Genomic DNA, 24,319 nt, shown 5'->3' with positions numbered 1-24,319 from the left:
CAAATGCCATTGTAAATTGAAAAACAGCTCTTTGGATGGTCTTATATCATGACTGCAATTATTCCTGGTCTCTTGCTCGTCATCTACGGTGCCAAACCCTGTTTGAATCCTTCTGATTAAGTTTCTTTGTTCCCCCTGTAAAGGTAGAGACTATTATCAGTGACATTCCATTTCATTTTCTGTTTCAAATTCTCTTCTGGATTAGTTCTCAACATCTTCCCACAAATAGAAAAAGTACAGTCTGGTGAGGGAGGACACGGGACAGGAGCCCAGCAGCCAGTCTGAGACACGAGGCTGTCGGCATCAGGACAGAGATCTTCTGAGAGGTTCTAAAAGGCCCCCTGGAACTTTGCCTTCTTTGGCCGGAGGGCAGTGATCAGAATGAGGATTCAAGAGAGCTCAGTCCACACCCCAGCTTTTTTTTTTTTTAATTAAAAAAAAAAAGTAAGTTTATTTATTTTGAGAGAGACAGAGACAGCTTGAGTAGGCAGACAGAGAGGGAGACAGAGAATCCCAAGCACGTTCCACGCTGTCAGCACAGAGCCTGATGTGGGGCTTGAAACCATGAAGCCATGAGATCATGACCTGAGCCAAGCCAACAGCTTGGCACTTGACGCTTAACGGACTGAACCACCCAGGCGCCCCCATGCTTGAGCTTTCTTACATCCTCTCCCGGAAGAAAGGAGCTGAGTACCTTCAGATTCATACGCAAAGGACCTCTATGCAAATGAAAAGATGATTTTTTTTTTTTAACGTTTATTTTTGAGACAGAAAGAGACAGAGCATGAACGGGGGAGGGTCAGAGAGAGAGGGAGACACAGAATCTGAAACAGGCTCCAGGCTCCGAGCAGTCAGCACAGAGCCCAACGCGGGGCTTGAACTCACGGACCGCAAGATTGTGACCTGAGCCGAAGTTGGCTGCTTAACCGACTGAGCCACCCAGGCGCCCCAGATGATTAATTATTAAGAATAAATGTTATAACTTATAATTTAAAATGTTTTTAAAATAATTTTTATTCTTGATCCAAATTGCTGCCAGAGGTAGTGTTTTTTAAACAGTGAAATGGTTTAGGCATTTCAGTTCCAGGCCTCATAGTAAGCTATCTTTATCTGTGCTAAAATGGTATTAATAGCAAGGGAAGAGAGAACACATCATGGTGAACTGTATCCAAGTTCATCATTGTTTTGTCTACGGTAGCAGCACAGACTCACCCAACGCTGCTAAAACAATGCCCAAGGATATCTTTCTCCTGAGTGAAGTCTCAGTGGAAGGGCAGTTTGGGAATAGGTTGGCCTAAAACTAAAAACCTCTTCTTGGGTGCATGTGTGGGTTGTTGCTGTTAGAGCAGCGATTCTTGATCTTGGCTGCACATTGGAATCACGTGGGGAGCTTTCAAAGTCCTGACGCCTAGACTATCCCCTAGCCTAGACCGAGTGGATCGGAACCTCTGGTGGATGAGGTGGTGGTTGAGGCGGGGGAGGTGGTCAGACCCGGGTGAGAACTACAGTCTTTGAAAAGACAGCCATTTCTGAATGTCTCTATGTCCCCCTTGCTCTGGGCCCAGAGGGTAGGAGGAGAGTGGGAGAAGTGAAAGAGGATGAAATGGGGGTTTGAAACTGCCTTGGAGAATAAACACCCACTGCTGCACAGGCGTCTGCTCTCCCCAGTGGCTGTGTGTGGGAGGGCGCTGGCAATGTGTTTCTGGCTGGGCTCTGTGAGGTGACGTGGGTCTTGTGTCTGCTCCTGGCTTCCTTTGTAGAACACATATGTAAACGGATGAGGATATGTTTACATATATTTTCTATTTATATATTTCTTTAACACAATTATATTTATTTATTATTTATAATAATACAAATAAAGTTAATATATAAAAAGTGTCAGCCACAAAGAACTCTGGCACATTCTGGGTTTCAAACAGGCAGGTGAAGGCAAGGACAAACAGTGACCCCAGATGTTTTCTCCTGGGTCTCAGAGCAGTGCCCACATAGAGGGGGCCTGATGTCTTACTCGGAACATGTGAGGCCGGGTGGCCTGGCTCAGAGGCTAGGTCTGACTTCTGGACAGATTGGTGGACACACCCATTCCCGACCCCCTTCAACACACGCAAACACACACTTCTTCAGTTGCAACAGAGCAAAGATATGCCTGTTCCTTCGTAAAATTTCAGCCCTGGTGTTAGTAATTTTCCCCATGCAGACTCCATCTCTGACCGTCTTGTGTCTTTCTCTTCATGTTTCAAGCCAACCACATACATTCTGACTGTACAGAAAGCCACAAAATTCTCTATCTCCACTTACAGACCATTTCCTGCCCCAGGCCGTGGCGTGGGGGTGGAGGGCTAATGATTTCTGTCCTGAAACGGCTGTGCTTAGCCCACCTTCTGCTGATTAAATTGAGCTTCCTTCCCTTTACTAAGCTATACATACTGCAGGGCAGAGGGGAGACAGCAGCAAGCTGTTAGCACCACCTCTCGTGGGTGCAAGGAGACAGTCACAGCGACAGGCCCATGTGCTTTCCCACTCAGGTACACTCAGGCCACAGGCCACACACCTTACGTCTTATACCTAGAAGTTTTACATCGAGATAAGAGACTGATGAATTGATACGTTCTATCCTCATACTTTCACAAATATATCTTTGTGAAGACCTGGGGGGCCAGGCTCAACTTTAAGATCCTTGGACTCCTCAGAGTTCCTCCCCAGGGCAGGACAGCATGGGGCAGCTAGCCTTGGGGTTAGGGTCCCAGCTGACAGTCCTCCCACCTTCCCCTCCCACCCCTTGGCTTCACCCCATCCCATAGAGAGCCTCCTGCACGGAGACTCCCTCACTTATCCGCCCACACTCCGTCCACATTATTTGCTGGCAACCTCCCTGTGGCTACCACCACAGCCTAGGCGGGCTTAAATGCGAACATAATCCACTCTTTGGAAGATGGGGCCCCAGAAGAGGCCTGCACATGCTTGGGGACATGTGAGCAAGGAACTACAGGGTCTTGAATATCTAGGATTTGGTAAAGAAGGGGAGGCATGGGCTCTGTGTGAGCCATTTCCTTGGCTCTGTGAGAAGGGGCATGGCTGGAAGAGAGCGGGAGCTGGATCCCCTGCACCTGAGCCCGGAGCAGACGCCCCTCTTCCTTCTGTCTCCCAGCACTACTAATCTCATGAAGGGAATGAGATACTTTCACTGTTCTTGGTATGTCTCCTGCCACCATTTCCTAAACTCACAATCACCCCTATGTTTTTTTCCAGTGATAAAATTCCTTACCTAAAACTCCTCTAACCTGTGCCAAATTGAGGAATTCTTAAATCCTTTTGTGGTAATGTCTTTACATATTGAGTCATAGTGTCACATGGGGAAGATTGAAGGCAAATGCAGGAAGTCTCAGAGCTTTGGAGGTCTAGGGTTTGTTTCTTGAACTAAAGGACTATGTTCCTTCTTGGGGTGTTTGGAAAGGCAGGTATGCTCGGGTGATGCGTTGATGCCCAAAGCAAAAACAGGCTGGCCCCTGAAGGCAGCATCAGGCAGGGGGAAACCTAAGGAAGTGAACTTGTCGCTCCTTGAAGACACTGCAGGGTCCCAGATTTCTGAGAGTTCCGGTAGCCCTGGTGTGAGGGAGGTGCCTTGATCTTGGCAAGGTATTAAGAGTGAGAGGTCTACCAGACAAACACGTGGAAATTTCAGTCAATTGATAAGGAATCAGGACCTCATGGGTGAACACTTAAATCTATGGAGATAATATTTGGTGCTAGGGGAATGGATGTGGTCACAAAATAATTCATAACTGAAACACAATTCTATTCTCAAACACCTCTCCTTAAAACTTGCTCTTTCTCAAGACTCCCATCTCAGTTAATGGCACCATTGATTCAGTTATGGAGGCTAAAAGCCCAGAACTTTGATTCCTGTCTTTTCTCTACTCCCTATATCAGCTCCATCCATGAATTCTTGTAGCTCCACCTCCAAAATTTGTCCTGAATCTGTACAGTCCTCACTATCGCCTCTGTTTCCACCCTAGCCCAAGTCCTCACCCTCTCTCCTGGGCTTTAGCAAGGGTCTCCAAACTGCTCCTACTTTCCTACCCTGCCCCTCTAAAGTCCATTCCTCAGTTAGAACTTAGAGTGCTTATTTTATAGAATAAATGGGACCATATCATTGCTTGGTGTCAAACTCTCCATAGCTTCTCTTTGTCCTTAAAATAGAATCCAAATTTCTTACCTTGACCTAAAAGACCATACATGATGTGATCCCTAGTATCTTTCTGACTTGATCTCTGTACCACTTCCCTTCTTATTCACTCTGATAAAAAAATCACCAACATTTCGATACTCCTCAGATATGCCAAATTAATTACTGCTTCACAGTCTTTGCATTTTCTGTTCCCTTGCCTGGAACACACTTCCTTAAGATCAACATATGGCTAGCTCTTTCTCATCCTTCTGGTCTGATCTCAAGTATCACCTCCTTAGTGACAAGCCTCACTACCACCATCTGGTTTTGTTGTGTCCATGCCCAAGATGATGCCTTCTTTAGAAAAACATCTATCCATGTCTTCTGCCCATTGCTTAACTGGATTGTTTTTGGGTATTGACTGGCAAAGACTCTCAGTTTGCTGAGGATAGCCTGGTTTATACCTGTTGTCTTAGCATATCTCCTTTCATTGAAAAAACAACAACTGAGAGTCAATAGATTATATAGTCACCATTTTCATAGCACCTGCCTTGTCCAAAATTATTTTTCTTATTTATTCATTACCTTATTTCTGCCCATGACCCCTGTTACTAAATATTTGAAGTGCCCAACTGAGTTTGGTGCTAGTATTGATACTCTTGAGTGTGGCCCTGGTATTGATACTCCATGGTGGTGTTACCATTACTTCAATTGCTACTTCAACTTATTTTAATTGTTATTTCTTTGGAAAGATCCTTCTGATTTCATTCAGTTGACTCATTATCCAAAGTATAAAAAGAACAAGAATCTTTAAAAGGCACCAGATTTCCTTTATTGCTAATTTCAGAAGCTGATGATAAATGGCCTTTGCAGAAAACTGGTATGAGCTGTTTACTAAAAACACATCATGGAACATGAGCCTTGCTTGGCAAAGAACCACAATCTGACCCACAGGATTTCATTTTCAAAACCTTAGAGAAGACCTTACATCATTAATGAGAGAGGAACTCCTTATCGAAATTGTTGATGACCTCCAACAACCCTGTTAACTTATGGTTATATCCTTTCACAGCTTCTAGGCACGGCCATCTTAGACATACACTCAGAAGCTTGGAAATTGGCCAAAGCAGTTAGGCGATGAATGCTGTTACAAACACAGACTTATATTTTCCTCAGTAGATTGTTCATTTCCTGCTATGGTTTAAATGTCAAGTGTGTAAATAAAAAGACAACAGTGTGACATAAAAATGGATATCCTATAGTGAAAGATCTTTCTGAAGAATAATAAGCAATCTTACATACCTTGGTCTCCTAAACTTGGAAGTCTGTCACTTCGTTGCTTAGAATCCCAGCAATTATAGAATCATATAAAATTTTAATGCATTATTGGAGGGACGAACAAAAATCCATACCTAAGAAAGTAAAAATTCTTTACTTTGCACCTTAGCTATTCTTCTACCTGGTCAATCTTTTTTATCAGGCTTGGTGCATGGAAGCAAAATAAGATTGATCCTGATGCTTTCTCAGCCCTCAAGAAGTGAAGTTGAGGGCTAGAAACAGAAAAGTAGGGAGAAATCATGGAGCTGGAAGGTCTACCATGTGCTAACCATTGGATAGTTAAGAGTTGTCTGCTGTGTAACACAAGTTGGTTATCTAAGTCAGTCAAATCCCCATCCTCTTCTTTATCTTCTGTCTCTTACCTGAAGGCTTCTTATCCTTTGTCTATTATATGTAGGACACTACGAGTTCTTTTTGGTCCTCTTCTCTTCTCACATGCTATTTTTTTCTTCAGTAATTATATATACTTTCACAACTTCAGCTATCATTTCCAGACAGATAATTCCCTAAAATCAATGCCTTCAATCCTAATGCTTCTTTGGGCTCCAAACCCACATTCTAACAGCCTCTGGATGATCCATGTGTTTTTTTTCAATGGGTAATCTCACTATCTAGGCAAGGGTGCATGGCACTTGGGAGTCTAGGGGTGGATATACATCATGAGCCTATGGCCCATGTTCATGGCACGGAGGTGGGAGATCCATGAGACATTGTCTTGTAGAATAGATGGTTCAAATCATACAGATCATTTTGAAAGATCTGGGCAGAGAAGAAGAATCTGAATATGACTATGAGGAAACAAAACCCCCAGAAAACCCAGAGAAACCAGGTAAGTGTAAGAGGCACAGCTCGGAGGCATTTACCCAGGTGAAGAGGGTAGCTGTGAGGTTTTCACTGGAGCTTCTGTGTTCTTACATTAGTCTGCCCTCTCTCCTCAATGGATTGGTCAGAAGTGGGAACATGAATCAAGATGGATCATTGAGACCCTTCCCAGCATTTTCAGAGTTGGAATCAAGAAGAATGCAAATAGCTGAATGTTATTGGATACTCAACTAGAGAAGCAGAGGTGATCTACAGAGAAAAAGGAAAAGAAAAATGCAGTTGCTTGAGATGGAAAAAAGTTCTTAGCAGCATTCAAGTCCCCGGCTCCAGTTGACTCTGAGACTCCACTATGTCACTGCCTTTTTCAATACTTGGTTTTCTATCATATAGCACCAATAAAACCCACCTTCTCTTGAAGGCTACCTCAAGTTCATCCTTGAGACCAAAAAGAGTTTTGATAAATACAGGTTCCAAATCCTTTTGAATTTTCTCTATGACTGGGTCACATGTTTCTGCTTTTCCATTTCCTCTGCTGGATAACGTGGGGGTACAATAGTATCTTGTCTATCTTTATGCCCTTTCCAACTCAGCACGACGCCTGGCACAGAGAAAGTATCAAGACAGCATGCATTGAGATAATTCTCTGCAGCATACCCCAAGGTCCACCTATATTTCTTCAGGACTTTGATTCAGAGATGACCTATGTGTGTTTTATCATGTGATTTGTAGTGGAGGCTTGACCAGGATTTAGGAGCAAGCGTGTGACCTTAGAGGCATGAGCTTGATTTTGACTCCACCACCAAACAGCTTTCTTTTTTTTTTTTATTTTTTTTAACATTTATTTATTATTGAGAGACAGCAAGTGACAGAGCATGAGCCTGGGAGGGGGAGACAGAGGGGAGACACAGAATCTGAAGCAGGCTCCAGGCTCTGAGCAAGCTGTCAGCACAGAGCCTGACACGGGGCTCGAACACAAACCGCTAGATCATGACCTGAGCTGAAGTCGGATGCTTAACCGACTGAGCCACCCAGGTGCCCCCCCGCTGCCCCTGAACAGCTTTCTATCATCACATTTGGTCCACATTTGTCACTGCTCCTTGTCCATGCTAAAAATGATGGTCTCTTCTCAATCAGCTCTGTGTTTCTCTCCAAAAGATTATTTTCTTAAACGAAACAGTGAAAATAATTTAAACCTCAGAACAATAGCCTAACATGTCCTCTCAGCATGCAACTTGTGAAGAAGACAGGAAATGTGGGGAAAACAGGAAGAGCAGTATGATAATGGCAGGGGGGGCTCTTGGGAAAACTGTCAGGAAGACAGTCTTCTTATAGCAAGGTCTTCTGTCAGCCCCCCTGCTTTCTGTCGACCACAGGGTTGAGTTCAGCCTGTGCTCTTCTCTGACACTCCCTTCTATTCCATTCCAGGGCGTTCAAGCCCAATGACTTGTTTTGAAAATGCTATCATTTGTTAACTTAGCTTTTATCTCGGTTGGATACCTTTCCTGCTTTACTGTTTTCCTTTCAAGGAGGCTGAGCCAACACTTGACTCTGGGAGTTTTATTCAACACACCCCTGTCGTTACGTGAAGCCAAAGAAATTTTGATTAACAAGCCTACCCAGTTCATGGATGGCCTGTGGTGTGTTTCTGCCACCCTCTGAAAGGGAGATGAAGTGAATGGAGCTTCCGTTTGGAATACTGGCCTGGTAAATAAACCCCCCAGCAGGGTGGAACCAGAGGGAGAAATGTTTGTGTCTGTGTGGGGCAGCACCACTGCTATATCAAACTTGTTGTAGTTGCCAAGGGTGACACAGGACTCATGACTATAGTTCCAAGATCCTTGTCCTGCCCAGGCCTTTTCTGATGATGGTCTTCCCAGGCAAAGCAGAATTCCTCACTGGGATTCCTGGGGCTTGAGACACGAGGAGGGAACAAAAGGCAAGTCAGAAATTCAGAGATGGGATGATTGGAAAGAAGTAGTTACAGATTATTGGCAAGGAGCAGGACTGTTGGAAATATTGATCATCATCATCATCCTTTTGATGATGAAACTGATACTACTCAAACTTTTTGAGTAGTATTTTTTACATTTTTAAAAATTTACTTTTAAAATTTACTTTCAGGGGCGCCTGGGTGGCTCAGTCAGTTAAGCGTCCGACTTCGGCTCAGGTCATGATCTCATGGTCCGTGAGTTCGAGCCCCGCGTCGGGCTCTGTGCTGACAGCTCAGAGCCTGGAGCCTGTTTCAGATTCTGTGTCTCCTTCTCTCTCTGCTCCTCCCCTGTTCATGCTCTGTCTCAAAAATAAATAAGTGTTAAAAAAATAATAAAAACATTCTTTAAAAAAAAATAAAAAATAAAATTTACTTTCATAATCATCAACCCACTTGTTTTTTAAAAACTTTGAGGGCTAGAATCATTCAGGATAGGGGAGACCATGATATAATGGCACTGATAAAATGTATATGCCCTAGAAGGCTGAAACCATCAGCTGAGGCTCAATATGGGTAGAAAGGACAGAATTTAAAAGTTAAAACTTAAAAACGAAAACATCATAAGATTTGGAAAAGAACATAAGAAAGTAATTTTAGCACCTTGTTGGAAAAGGGGGCAGGTTTTGCTTGTCAATTCACAAAATCCAGAAGCCTTATAGGAGAAGATGATTTGACAACACCAAGATTTTTAAAAATGTTGTTTTGTTCTCTTTCATTAGCTGTTTGGAGATTCTTGTCTATCTGCTCATGATTGAGATTGCAAGAGAGAACTGACTGGAACCTGTGTGTGTGTGTGTGTGTGTGTGTAAAGCTTGTTAACTCAACTTCCCTGTTGGGTGATATGGGCGAGCCATTTCTTGAGGAATTCCCAAAGTCTTTATATTAGTTTCCTTTCGCTGCTGCAACAAATTAGCACAAATTTAGTGGCTTAAAACAACATAAATTTATTATCTGACAGCTCTGGAGGCCAGAAGTCTTAAAGAAGTCTCACTGGGCTAAAATGAAGATGTTGGCAGGGTTGTGTTCCTTTCTGAAGGCTCCAGGAAAGAATTTGTTTCCCTACCATTTCCAGCTTCCAGAGGTTGTTCGCATTCCTTCCTCCTGGCCCTCTTCCATCTGCAAAGTCGGCAATGGCAGGTGGAGTCTTTTTCACATCTTGTTACTGTGAGCTCTTCTGTTTCCCTCTTCCACATTTAAGGAAACTTGTGATTACTTAGGTCCACCTAGATAATATATTTTAGGGTATATATATTTTAGTGTCAGATGATTAGCCATCTCAGTTTCCCTTTGCTGGGTGTAATCTAACCTGTTCACAGATTTCAGGGATTAAGATGTGAACATCTTTGGCGGGTCTTTATTCTGCCTACCACAGGTGTGCATACACTCAGACTGATGAGGGATAGAAGCAGAAAATTGCTCATCTTTAGCCCGGAAGGCTGACCTAATAGCCTGCATAGTTTTGATAAGGATCAAATACGTGCTGGTTGTTACATTCTTAAAGGGTCTCATGACTGCCTGTAAATCTCACCGATAGTTAATGTTGAGCTGAATGATAAGCACCAGAGAAATCCTGTGAAAGTAGTTTTCCGAGTAGAAATTCGAGGAAGACATTTATGATCTAAGACTCTCTGAATGTCCCTCCCTCTTGAGCACTAAGCATAGAACCACCAGCCTCCTACAGCAAAAGTGTAGCCCTTTCTGTCCATGAGTCCTGTCCCTGTGCTATTTAAATAACCTTACTAACTTACACCATAAAATGTTTCAAGAATTCTTTCTTGACCATCACACTCAATGATCCCACAATAAAATGCAGAGAAAAAGCCTGGAATGATATATACCTAACTATATACAATAACAGCGATTGCCTCTAAACAGGGAATGTCCCTTGAGAGAGAAATAAGGGAGAACTTTGATGTTTTACATGAGGATTTATTGTCCCTTTTACCTTGGAGTAACAAACCGTAACTTAAACATGTTGAAACATATTAATAAAATAGTACTGAATTTTAATTATTTATATTTGTCATTTGAACATAATGTATGTGATATTGTGATAGAATAAGAAATATACTTCGGTGTTCAGCTCCACCTCTGGCCAGAGTTCCTAAAACTCTTGTAATTTCCTAAGTGATAAGAGCAATAGGGACATCTTTTGTTACGGTATTTGGTTTTTGTCCCCGGTTCTGAATAAGTGTGCAGTGTATAGAGAACTGTCCTGTCTCCTCTGGGAACTACACTGGAGTCAGGTGGAGTGGAAGGTGTGTGTAGAGGGAGATCAATGTTGAAGTTCACCGAAAGCTGATGTATTTCCTATCACATTCTTCTACCTTGGTTATGACTTGTTAGTTACATCATCAGGTGCTTCCATTTCATGAGTCACGTGGCATTTCCCTGGCTTTTGTTTTTGGTGCACCACCCTCTGAAGAGGGTCTTCTTTGTCTTAGTCTTTCACTTTCCCTCTTAGTCATTTTTTCTCTCATTGAAGCGTTTCTTCTTTCTTCAACTTCTTTTTTCAACTATTTTTATACTCATTGAATCACTTACATTTGATTAAATAAATATTTTAAAATACAGGAAAGTATTTGCAAAAATATATGCCTCAGAGATGCATATTTTATCAAAAATGCTTTTTATGTGCTACTTTTAAAGTAAGTGGCACTAGCTTCAGTTACACTTAAAGAAATTCTAAGCTTACTTTAAAAAATGAAATACTTGAGGGGCACCTGTGTGGCTCAGTCAGTTAAGCACTTTGGCTCTGGATTTCAGCTCAGGTCATGATCTCATGGTTTGTGGGATCAAGCTCTGAGCTGACAGCAAGGAGACTGCTTGGGATTCTCTCTCTCCCTCTCTCTGCCCCTCCCCTTCTCATGCTCTCTCTCTCTCTCAAATAAGTAAATAAACATTAAAAACACCCAAAACAAAAACAAAAAAAAACCCTGAAATACTTGAACACATATAATTCTTCTAAGGACTACCTATCTCACATCTGTGATAGTAAATACTTGTAAATTAACAGGTGTGGTTCTCACACGATCATAAGATGCTTGAATGTTCATTGGCTAGTGGGACGACATGAAAAATCACATCAAGCTATGCCCAACTCTTAATTTGAGAAAGAGAGAGAGGTTTCCAAGCACAGAAGAATTAGGGTTTGGAATGGGTCAGTATGTGGTACAGTCTAGAAGAATGGCTGCCCAACTCTAGCAGATTAAGAATTGGGGGAGCAGAGGTGCTGGTTAACTCTATTTGTGGACAATGGCTTCTCCAGGCGGCCCTTTGCCCCATCCAGTGGAGACACCGAGGAAGGCCTGCGGCAAGGAATGGACAAGGTGTGACTCAGAACTGAGGTTAGAGAATAGCATCCTCCAGGGAGGAATTTTCATTTCTGCTAAGGCAGAGAGAATAAGAGAGGGAGACTCTTCCTGTTTCCAAAGAGTCCAACAGTAGAAACACCATCCTTTGAGGCCCTATCCGTAGGGGCAGGGAGGGGCATGTCAGTGGTCCTAATAAGTGGTAACAGCTATGACCACAGAAAAAACCTCACACTTTCTTGACTTCATGGCCCAAACCACTCACTGGTGTAGTCAACCCCTGGCCATTCATTCTGTAAATATTTCATCCATTCTACCTATTTACAACTATGACATGTTCTTTGGCAGTCTTTGTGTTTTTTCTACATTGTTTTCTATATTAGGTTGTCTTCTTCAGGAATGAGCCTGTGTTTTTATAGCTTCTTATGAATATGCAACACAGATTGTACACAAATGTACACAGATTGTACACAAAATTGTTGATGAGGGTTGGAACTAGAGAAAGGGGAGCTTTCATTATGGGGAAAATGTCAGGGTCTGGAGCCAACAGCCAAGAAAGAATTCTTGAGGTATCTTTGGTGCAAAAAGGTAGTTTTATTAAAGCATGGGGACAGGACCTGTGGGCAGAAATTGCTGCCCTGGGATTGTGAGAAGTGACTGATTATATACTTGAGAGTTGAGGGAGGTAAAGGTAAGGGGAAGTTTCCAGAAGGATTTTCCTGTGCCAAAGAAAACTCACAGGATCTTGGAAGCCTGGCTATTGTCAAGTTAAATTTATTTTTCCCTTGAGCAAGGCATTAACATTAATACACTTGGGAGTTCTTGGAGGAATGTCCTACTCTGCCTGTCTCAAGTATTTGTCAATGGGCTGTAGGTTATAAGGAAATTTAATTTTATCTATCATTTCCTTCTGCTTTTGTTTCCCCCATCATTCAGACTCATGAATTTGGGCAAATTTCAGAACTGAAATATTTGAAAAGAGAGAGTAAAAAGATTTTTGTTGTTGATGTTGTTGTCATTGCTATTTTCCAACAAAGCACAAGACATTTTGTATCCAGTACTCTTGAGGTATTTATTTTACTCAAATAAATAAAAGTAAAGGGAGTCAGTATACCCATAAAAGACATAAAAAAGTAATATTCCAATTAGAGATGCTAAATTGCACATATGTATTTAATTCCATTTTCTCCCCAAATCCCACTAAAACATCAATAAGGTGATTTTTAAAAATGTTTATTTTTGAAAGAGAGAGAGAGCAGGGGAGGGGCAGACAGAGGGGAACAGGGGATCTGAGGTGGGCTCTGTGCAACAGAGACCCCCATGTGGGGCTCGAACTCATGAGCCATGAGATCATGAACTGAGCTGAAGCCAGATGCTTAACTGACTCATCCAACCAGGCACCCCAATAAGGTGATTTTTAAAGCATAAATTCACAAGAAAAAGAAATGGAGGAGAAGACCATGGCAACGACATTTTGGAAACTGGGATACTAAAGGAGTGATGGCTGGTAATAGTGGACCAGAGAAAGCTAAATTCTGAGCTGGCAGATAAGAAAAAAATCTGAGCAGAACTGTCGATGAGCTCAGGATTCGATGGCACCATGACTCTAGAAGTGAATAGTATGCGTGTGGTTAAAGACAAGATTCACTGAACGTACACTAAAAAAACAGTTAGATCCTGAGATTCCGGACCCCTCCTCCAATTCAAATGACTGCCATTTGCCTCTCCTCGATCCTGGATGAAGACTGGAGATTTATTCTCTGGATACTATAACAGAGGGTCTTTGGCATGGGGGACTTGAGGATACTGAATATTGTAGTTATTGTTGCTGCATAATTACCTCCCTGCCCCTCAAAAAACACCCTAAATGGGATAGAACAGCCATTTTATTATACTTGTATATTCTGTGTCAATTAATCAGACAGTGTATGGCAAGACAGCTTCTTTTCTGCCCTATGTGTCTGGGGTTTCTCAGCTGGGAGGACTCAATGATTTGGTGCTGGAATCATCCGAGGTGTCTCCATTCAACATGTCTGGCAGTTGATGCCCTTGATTAGGGCCTCAGCGGGGCTCAGTGGCCAGAGTGCCTTTCTGTGGCTCCCAGTGTGGTCTCTGCCTGGGATTGCTTGGGCTTCCTCACGGCATGGTGGCTGGATTCCTAAAGCAAGCATCCATAAGAGCAAGGGAGGAGGATATGGGTTTCTTGTCTAGCCTCTTCCAAGATATGGTATTCCAAAGAATGAACTCTGCCTACAGTGTTGAATTATCCACGCATATCTCAGAACAATAACCACAAAAAACACATTCTCCATGTCAGGGAATTGAATTTTTCTCAGAGGCTGCTTTGATTTTGAGTCCAACTCTGACAATTAATCCCCATAGAAGCCCCATTTGACTCCCAAAATTATTTTTGCAGGGACTTCAGTTCATGTTGATTCAGTCATGTTGACTGCCTTTAGAGCTCAATGGGACTGGTTCTTCTGTGTTAAGTTCAATCTTTGAGATGGTTTGATCACTATGTGACTGACATTAATCAGATAAGCATTTACTTTATATCTTTGGTCACTTCATATTTAGGTTGCAAATTTATCACTTAAGTGTCTGCTAAGCCCAACTCTTTACAGAGTGTTCCTGCAATTTGCATATCCTAACTTGAGGTCATTTGAGGTGTCTTAGTTTTGGTGATCTCGGCTCAGGTCCTGATCTCATGGTTTGTGAGATCAAACCCTGCATCTGGCTCAGCAAGGAGCCTGCTTGGCATTCTCTCTCTCTCTCTGCCTCTCCCCCACTTGCTCTCTCTCTCTCTCAAAATAAATAAACTTAAAAAAAAGAGAGAGAGAGAAAGAAAGTACATAGCAAGAAAGTGAAGTGGTAAAGAAGCTTTGCTTTTTACCCAGCCATCATCTTATGAAATATATTATTTAAAAAATGAACATTATGGAACACTATAAATGTGCTATTTGTATAGAGCCAAATTTAAAGAAATAAACTCCTATGTATATTTTAAGCATCTTATTGACTAAGCCTCATTGATGTTTCCTAAAATTTCCTGTATCTTTCTATAGACAGAGCCTTGACGTTTTTCTCTCCCTTTTTTGATTTTCCATTGAAGTCTCTAAGCTTATATGAAGCTTAACTCTGCAATGGAGTAACATAGATGTACTTATAGCAATCCACAGTTGCTCTCTGTTATTTTAGTCTTATTGCCATTCATTAAACTGAGGAAGAACTGTGAGCAGAGCGAGAAAAACACAGCATTACTCCTCTCCTCCTTGGAGGGGTGCCTCTATTCCTTCCACAGAGCAAAACCCAAAAAAGCAACACTGTGGTCACACTATATTCACACAGCAGTATAAAAACCTTTTTTTAATTAGAAAAAAAAAGTATTCTGGGAAGCTCTCACCCCTCCCCTAAATTCATAAACAACTCCACCCTAGAACCTGAGGTGATATTTTAAACAATTCAATATATGCTGCATCTATGTGGCTCAGCCAGTTGAGTGTCTTGATTTCAGCTCAGGTCATGATCTCACAGTTTATGAGATTTAGCCCCACGTCGGGCTCTGCTCTAACAGTGAGAATCCCTGCTTGGGATTCTCTCTCCCTTTCTCTCTGCCCCTCCCCTGCTCTCTCTCTCTCTCTCTCTGTCTCTCAAACTGAACAATTGAACATTAAAAAACCCTCAATAGACTCACAAATATGGAGAATAAACGGAGGGTTACTGGAGGGGGTCTGGGAGGGGGGATGGGCTAAATGGGTAAGGGGCACTAAGGAATCTACTCCTAGACCAATGGAATAGAATAGAAACTCCAGAATTACCCCCAGAAATGTAAGGCCAACTAATCTTTGACAAAGCAGGAAAGAATATCCAATGGAAAAAAGACAGTCTCTTTAACAAATGGTGCTGGGAGAGCTGGATAGCAACATGCAGAAGAATGAAACTAGACCACTTTCTTATACCATTCACAAAAATAAACTCAAAATGGATAAAGGACCTGAATGTGAGACAGGAAACCATCAAAACCCTAGAGAAGAAAGCAAGAAAAACCCTCTTTGACCTCAGCCGCAGCAATTTCTTACTTGACACATCCCCAAAGGCAAGCAAATTAAAAGCAAAAATGAACTATTGGGACCTCATGAAGACAAAAAGTTTCTGCACTGCAAAGGAAACAATCAACAAAACTAAAAGGCAACCGACGGAATGGGAAAAGATATTGGCAAATGACATATCAGACATATCCAAAATCTATGAAGAGCTCACCAAACTCCACACCTAAAAAACAAATAACCCAGTGAAGAAATGGGCAGAAAACATGAATAGACACTTCTCTGAAGAAGACATCCAGATGTCCACCAGGCACATGAAAAGATGCTCAATGTTGCTCCTCATCAGGGAAATACAAATCAAAACCACACTCAGATATCCCCTCACGCCGGTCAGAGTGGCTAAAATGAACAAATCAGGAGACTATAGATGCTGGAGAGGATGTGGAGAAACGGGAACCCTCTTGCACTGTTGGTGGGAATGCAAACTGGTGCAGCCACTTGGAAAAAAACAGTGTGGAAGTTCCTCAGAAAATTAAAAATAGATCTACTCTATGACCCAGCAATAGCACTGCTAGAAATTTACCCAAGGGATACAAGAGTGCTGATGCATAGGGGCACTTGTACCCCAATGTTTACAGCAGCACTTTCAACAACAGCCAAATTATGGAAAGAGCCTAAATGTCCATCAACTGATGAATGGATAAAGAAATTGTGGTTTATATACTCAATGGAATACTACATGGCAATGGGAAAGAATGAAATCTTGCCTTTTGTAGCAACATGGATGGAACTGGAGAGTGTTATGCTAAGTGAAATAAGTCATACAGAGAAAGACAGATACCATATGTTTTCACACCTATGTGGATCTTGAGAAACTTAACAGAAGACCATGGGGGAGGGGAAGGAAAAAAAAAAAAGGTTAGAGAGGAAGGGAGCCAAACCATAAGAGACTCTTAAAAACTGAGAATAAACTGAGGGTTGATGGGGGGTGGGAGGGAGAGGAAAGTGGGTGATGGGCATTGAGGAGGGCACCTGTTGGGATGAGCACTGGGTGATGTATGGAAACCAATTGGACAATAAATTTCATATTAAAAAAAAAAAAGGAATCTACTCCTGAAATCATTTTTGCACTATATGCTAACTAATTTGGATGTAAATTAAAAAAAATTAAATTAAAAAAAAAACCCTCAATATATGTTTACATAATTTGCAAATGAGCCTTCATCCTTACCAAAAATGTTATAAACAGCTGTCGGTTTCAAAGCAAAATAGTTTAAACTTGATTTTTTTAATTTAAAAATGTTATTCAAAGAACTTTATGTTTTTTTAAAAGCACTTTTTTTATAAACTATTTTTTATGCTTATTTTTATTAAAAAATTTTTTTAATGTTTATCCTTGGAGAGAGAGAGAGAGAGAGTGTGTGAGCAGGGGAGGGGCAGAAAGAGAGAGGGAGACACAGAATCTGAAGCAGGCTTCAGGCTCTGAGCTGTCCGCACAGAGCCTGATGCAGGGCTTGAACTCACAAACCATGAGATCATGACCTGAGCCGAAGTCAGCTGCTCAACCAACTGAGCCACCCAGGTGTTCCTATGTTTGAGAGAGAGAGAGAAAGACAAATAGAACATGAGTGGGGAGGGGCAGAGGGAGAGGAGACACAGGATCCAAGCAAGCTCCAGGCTCTGAGCTGTCAGCACAGGCCCAATGCAGGGCTCAAACTCACGAACCACGAGACCTGAGCCAATGTGGCGCTTAACCAACTGAGCCACCCAGGCTCCCCTTAAAAAAGCACTTTTAATCTCATTTTTTATGTATTGCCTCTGCGTGCTGAGTTCTACCTGATTGATGAAACATCCTTCTAGCTTCTACTTTTGCCCCATAGGCCCACCTCCAGCTGCTGGTCTCTCCTGTTTTCCCATTCTGCCACAGGTTATAGGGCCTCTCCTGGATCTTTTCTTCCAACTCCATTTCCATCCCCAGCACCATACAGGTGCACCATACAGGTCAGCTTCCTACTTTCGACAGGGCAGGAGCCCAAAAGAGAGGATGTGCCCCATCAATTATTTCTCCGAGTTGGAATCAGTTGGGAAAGTCTCCTCAGCCCCTCAGCTCATCATTCCCAGTGTAGAGTAAACAGGCTCAGTGGGCACACCTTTGAAAGGAAGAAATAAAGGTGAAGACTTTCTACTTGATCTAATCCAGACTGAGGACGGTGACAAGCAAGGAGCTAGGGCTAAGCACCAATTGTTAGGGGGATACAAATGGACCAAGGCTGGAAATACAAAGGAATAAGCTTCCATTTAATGTGGGCAAAAAACAGGGGCACGCGTGGGTGGCTCAGTCGGTTAAGCATCTGACTCTTGATTTTGGCTCAGGTCATGATCTCACCATGACCTGAGTTCGAACCCCACATCAGGCTCTGTGCTGACAAAGCAGAGTCTGCTTGGCATTCTCTCTCTATCCCTCTCTCTCTGTTCCTCCTGCTTGTGCTCTCTCTCTCTCTCTCTCTCTCAAAGTAAATAAATAAACTTAAAAAAGTTCTAAAAATCAGACTCTTTCAGGAGGAGATGTGATAATGCCAAAGATAGTCCCATTGTTGCCATTTCTTGAGATGTCCTCAGGGACACAGAATAGAGTCCAGGAGACTGTCAAGTTGAGACCAGTTTCTCAATGAGCTTATAGCATATTAGCAGAAAGAATGTAAATATTAAAACATACCACTTCCCTTCCACCTCACTTGGGAGCCAAATTGCAATCAGGAAAAATATATTCTTATTCTCTGTGCCCAGATGACCTCTCTTATAGTACGGAGATAACTTTGGCCATGGCACACTGTGAAAGAGCACATTTTGCTAAATTGATTGAGACAATCCTCAGTCAATGTTCTCTGCCGCTGCCCTCACTGCAGTCTCCTCTGATGCCTGTTGACTCGCCTTTCTTCTCTACCTGGCCATGAACTCTCTGAGGGCAGGCACCATGTCTAACTCATTTTACCTCAGTGCCTATGCAGCGGCTGTCCCAAGGCAGGAATGTTTACTAAATCAAAGATTTGATGGGTAAAAATGAAAGAGAATTTGTTTCCTAAGGTCTAAATTTTGAGTAGGCATCTATCTTTGCTACATATAAACTCATTGCATTTTTCCTTTTTCTTTCTTTTTTCTTTCTTTCTTTCTTTCTTTCTTTCTTTCTTTCTTTCTTTCTTCTCTTTCTTTCTTTTCTTTCTTCCTTTGAATCTGGAGTCATTGATTTATTAAAAATATTCCCTCTTCAATTCAGGAGCAGATTCTCCTGTATTTAGGAAGCCATTTCCAGGAATCTATCAAGCCTAACCACGGAGCTGTTAGTCTTTTTTACTTTAGGGTTTGAAGGACTTGTGTGAGGCAGGCCCAATTTACCAAGAGCTGACGCCATTCATTGAACCAGGTGGCCCGAGGAAGAAGAAAGCCAGCAGGAGCCCGGTAAGAAGACTATTGTCTAATACAACAGGAAACTGTGGAATTAAATCTAGACTGGTGAGTGTCAGACTGACAGTCTGTCCAAGGTTTACATGCCCTTCTCCCTCTATAGCTGTCAGCTTCTTCGGGCAGGGATCGAGTCTTCTCTGCATTCCCAGGACCTGGTGCAGCTTAAGCAGAAACATCTGGAGACAGGCAGACTAAGAATGGGAAAGCCCATATGCAGGAATAATGAGAAAGTGGGTTCTTTCTCATATGGCCCCCATCAGTGGGGGAGGAAGGGAGGAAGACAACTTTTGCTAAGCACTACCTATAAGACAGACACTGTGTATCATATTTTTACATATATTGCAGAAGGCCATTATTTCCAAATTTTCTGAGACTTGATTTGTCCTATGTTAACAATATTTCTACAGTTTGAATATCTTAACTCCAAAGAGAAAAATAATAGACAAATAATTTTCCAGGCCAAAAGATGTGGTAAAAAAATTGTTTTGAAAGAATTTTGTTTTTAAAACTCCTTTATTTTATGTAAATATATCTTGCAAATCAGTTGAAGGATGTAGCACGTATCCATCATTACTTTGCATAGATTAAAAACATCTGGATATAACTGAAAAAGGGGAAAAAAAGAGTATCTTGTTAAACTCCTAAATCTTTAGACATGTAAGCATGTATACAAAAAGGATACATTCTACTTAGTTTTTCTCAGAATGAAAATTGGAATTCACGATGCTCACTCATTACCTTAAAACTGGTGTGATACAGGGGCACCTGGGGGACTCAGTCGGTTAAGCAGTTAGGCGTCCGACTTCAGCTCAGGTCATGATCTCACATTTTGTGAGTTCGAGCCCCGCGTCGGGCTCTGTGCTGACAGCTCAGAACCTGGAGCCTGTTTCAGATTCTGTGTCTCCCTCTCTCTCTGCCCCTCCCTGGCTCATGCTCTGTCTCTCTCTCTCTCTCTCAAAAATAAACATTAAAAAAAATAAAAACACAAACAAAAAATTAAAAAAACTGGTGTGATATACATATATACAAATATACATATATATGAAAACTTTTTATTCTTTGGAAATGCTTGTTGGTCTGTGGCACTTCTCTCACCTTTGCGAGTTGATATAATTGCATCTGCGAAACAAAAGGTGAGATGACGCGACAGCTTCTTGTAGAAGGTTTCTTGTCCGTCTCCTCTAACAGAACCTTTCCTTTCCAAGCTCCCCTCTCGGCCTGTGCATCTGGAATATTTCCATGAAGTCTATGATGTCCTCACAACGTCACCCAGCCTAGGCGGAGCCATGGTGGCCCATCCATCAGGTTTCCTTCCCCTTCGTCTGTGAGCCATGGCGACATCACTCTGCAGTACGGGAAGCCAAGAATCACAACTATCACACCAGTCCCTGCTGGAGGCCTCCTCTGCTCAGACTCCCCTGGAAATGATCTTCTGTCTTGTCTTCTAATCCTCCTACTAACCACCACTCTACAGGTGAGGCACCTGATACTCAAAAGGGTTTAAATACTGTTAATTTGCCTGTCATCACACATGAAGTAGGGACTGGAATCCAGAGAGTTAGGACTTGAATACAAGTCTGCCTGCCTGCAAAAGCTCTACTCTCTCTACTTCGCTCTGGGAGATTCATTGATGAGAACAACATGTAATTAGGGGAACTACTGGGCAATATGTATAACTTTAAAACCACAAACTGGAGTATGTGGGAGATGTCCCTGCTTAGTTTGTCCATAACTCAAAAGAATTTATTTGACAAGACCTCATTCTGCTGGAGATAGAACTCTAAGTCAATCCAGGTTGCCTTCCTCCCAATTTCTCTGGCTCTATCCCAGTCCCTGGAAGACTTTGGGGTGCGGGGGGGGGGGGGGCAGAGGTAGGCATCTGGTTCTTATTTGCTGTCTGCTAGCTCTGGGGTCACTAAACCATCCATCCTGCTCTCAGGTCATGCCCAGCATTCCTCAGTCTCATGACAAACACCCTTCATACCTAATAGCTCTCTCTGTTGGTTTTGTGCCCCTCTGGGGACGTGATTCTCATCCTGCAGCACCTCTGGGGGTTGTGTGGAATCAGTCTCCACTTCTGGACCATGCTGTCTGTGGCTGGTGGATTTTGTGAGGTCCTCTGAGGCTTTGTCTGCCCAGACTTACGCAGCAGGTATTTAATCTCTAGGGCATTGCTGTTTTCCGGGTCATGTACCTGGATAGCAGGCCACAGGTGTCCTCTCCCCTCAGATCCCACCTTCTGTTTTGAGAGTTCTGCCTCTTTCACCTGATTGTAAAGTAAGCTCCTTACAGGCAGGGGTTGTGTTGAATTCATCTTTGTATTCCAGTGCTTATTATTGAGTCTGGCAGACTAAAAGGATCCCTATAAATGCTTATTAAATTAATAATTGTCATCTTCCTAGATGTAAAGCTGTATCCACTTTCCCTTGTTGTGCTATGGTCTATTTTCATAGCTTGCCAATATGAATATGGTAGAGAGCATAGACTTTAGATCATGAATGTTCTCTTTTAAGGACTGGCTTGTCACAACTTAAAGCACCAACCACATTCCAGAAGTCAGCTGTGTGTTCTCTAAGGGTAGATTCTAGAAGATTCTGTTGGAATCTCAGCCCTTTGCCCTCTCTCCTACAACTTCGGTGCATGCCAGCAGTCTTCCAACTACCAATACCTGCATTCCTTTGCCCGAGGGCTTTCCCTGGCCACAAAAGCCACATTGCCACCTGTGTCGCTGGAAATGCCAGGGTATTAATGCCTTCCAACAGGGGCTGTCAGTCAGTGACTGACAGGATTTGGTGAATAAATACCCCGGGTCCCCTGTCCCTAGGGTCGGATATATCTGAGGCAGATGTCTACACCAGCTCCAAGTGATTCTCCAAGTGATTCAGGGTACTAAGTGCCAGTTACACATAGTGGTAATTGGCTTAATAAGCATCCTTTAGTGGCTTCCTGCTCTTCCTATGTCACCTTCCCAGTCTTTTAACTCCAGATAAACCACTTGCCCTTGAATCTTTGTTTCATGGAGCTTCTTGGGGAACCCAACCTAAGAAACAGATTTACTAAGATCCTGAGGTAACTTTTAGTTCTGGATCTTCTGGATTATTTTAGGAAGTTGTATACAAAAATAATGAGAGAAGTATTGAGGGAGGAGGGAATGAGTCTAGAAGATTGCTGTGGGTTGACTATGAAGAAAATTGTCTAACTTTCGTAGGATAGGGCTTGGAATGGCTTCAGAAGTGTTTCTTATAGGCATGCATTTCCTATTGGCTGTATTGTTATATATATATATATATATATATATATATATATATATTATATATATATACACATATATATATATGATATATGTGATATATGTTATATATGTGATATATATGAGATATATATATATATATATGAGATAGATATATATATATATAGATATATATATATATATATGATATAATCTGAATGTAGGCAAGAATTTTTGCATATAGATGTTCAAGGAAGTATTTTTCCCTAATAGTGACACAACCTAATTGAGGGTCTAGTTAAATAATTATGACAAAATATGCTGTGTCTACTAAATGGAATAGAATGCATGCCCTTAAAATGCATACTTTAAAATTTTATTTATTTTGAGAGAGAGAGAGAGCATGCAAGCAGTAAAGGGGCAGAGAGAGAGCGAGAGAGAGGGAGTGAAAGAATCCCAAGCAGGCTCTCCACTGTCAGCGCAGAGCCCAACGCGGGGTTCGAATGCAGGAACCATTAGATCATCACCCGAGCCAAAATGAAGAGCCAGATGTTTAACCGACTGAACCACTCAGGCCCTTCTTAAAATGCGTATTTTAAAATATGACATGCTAACAGTATAGACATGCATGTTAAAGACAATTTCCTTTATCCATTGCTGGAAGCAAGAGTCCTTCTGCTTACACTTCTGCTTATAGTTCCTGTGACCCCTTAATAGTGATGACTTCTGAGAAGAAGCCTCAGGAGAAGGTGGAACTGGAAGGAGAACAGATATGTAGTATCTGGCCAAGTAGACAAAACTAATGTAAACAGCACAAACTGAGGGGATGGAATCGAAAGGAACTGCATCTGCTGAGCTCTACTCGCCACCCCTTCCCCTCGGGTTGAATGTGTGCCCCCTGCCACCAGCACAAGGGTGATTGCATGTCTGCTATTTATTGTGTGCCTGCTGCAAGCAACGCACTATGTTAACAGTTTTAGAAACATCCTTTATAATATTTCCAACAACCTCTGGGAAGAATATCACAATCTCCATTTTCTCAAATATGGAAAGTTAGGATCAAGATGGTGTAAGCAACCAGTCCACGATCATTCAACCACTCCACAGAATCCAAATTCTGGTGTTTCTGTTGGTTAGAAAATGAGGGCAAGGGACAGAAAAAATGACCTCTCTTATGTGATGGAGAAGTGATTACCGAGCTCCAAAATGCGAGTAAGGAAATGTGTCACTGCAGGAACTTAGAAAGTCCTAATCCATGCTGGGCTGGCTTCTGGTGTGGCCTCCTGCAAGGAGGTTACAAGGTAACCTTGTTCTCATCTTGTTTCCTTTAATTATGTATTGAGCCGACAGTAGACTTGCCACTGAATATGGAACAAAAGCTTGACCTTTCCCTGAAGTTGCAGTTCTCGGGGCAGCAAACTATCACCAAACAGAAATTCCAGCTCAGAGGTGTGCATCTGGCCATGCGCCAGGGGCATCTGCTCCTGTGGAAGGAAGTGTTCCCTGGCTCTAAAGAGGTACAACAGGTTGGCTCAGTTGGCTCTTCTTTGGCTGGAGAGAGCAGATTGCGAACATCTCCCAAGTCTTTTCGATGATGTCCCAAGCGTAGCTTGATACCAGCCATGGTGTAGGTATGTGCACCATGGAAATTAGCAAACACTGTAAGCGAAGGCTTTTATCTTGGAGATCCATTGATTATTGGGCCTTTCCCTGAAGGATCAAAGGCCATTGATTAGATACTGCCATCTGTCCTGCTGTGGCATATACAAGGTGGTCCATGGGTAATATCAACTGAGTCTACAAAAACATATTGGGGTTTTAGGGAGCTGATAAATATACGCATTTTCCCCAACCCAGGTCTGAACTAAGTAAAATACAAAGAACAGTCAGATAGATGGAGCCCAATGTATAAGCTCTTTTGCTGGTAAAGGCTAGGTTGGTGAATGTGGT

The 24,319-nt window shown here is 42.3% G+C and overlaps 2 long non-coding RNA genes across 2 annotated transcripts in view; one reads left to right on the top strand and one right to left on the bottom strand.

Annotated features, from left to right (window-relative positions):
* Positions 1–7,891: 7,891 nt before the first annotated feature.
* Positions 7,892–24,319, top strand: part of LOC144612761 (uncharacterized) — a 33,257-nt gene continuing 16,829 nt past the window's right edge. Inside the window, exons 1-2 of the long non-coding RNA XR_013549768.2 lie at positions 7,892–8,035; positions 20,346–20,614. This is a non-coding gene — a long non-coding RNA (uncharacterized LOC144612761). The remainder of the gene's footprint in view (positions 8,036–20,345; positions 20,615–24,319) is intronic.
* Positions 19,657–24,319, bottom strand: part of LOC132683374 (uncharacterized) — a 54,126-nt gene continuing 49,463 nt past the window's right edge. Inside the window, exon 5 of the long non-coding RNA XR_013549767.1 lies at positions 19,657–19,744. This is a non-coding gene — a long non-coding RNA (uncharacterized LOC132683374). The remainder of the gene's footprint in view (positions 19,745–24,319) is intronic.

Source organism: Panthera onca, chromosome C2 (assembly GCF_046562875.1).
Source record: "Panthera onca isolate mPanOnc1 chromosome C2, mPanOnc1 haplotype 2, whole genome shotgun sequence".
In the NCBI taxonomy this organism is placed as follows: domain Eukaryota; kingdom Metazoa; phylum Chordata; class Mammalia; order Carnivora; family Felidae; genus Panthera; species Panthera onca.
This window is presented reverse-complemented; position numbering and strand designations above follow the sequence as displayed.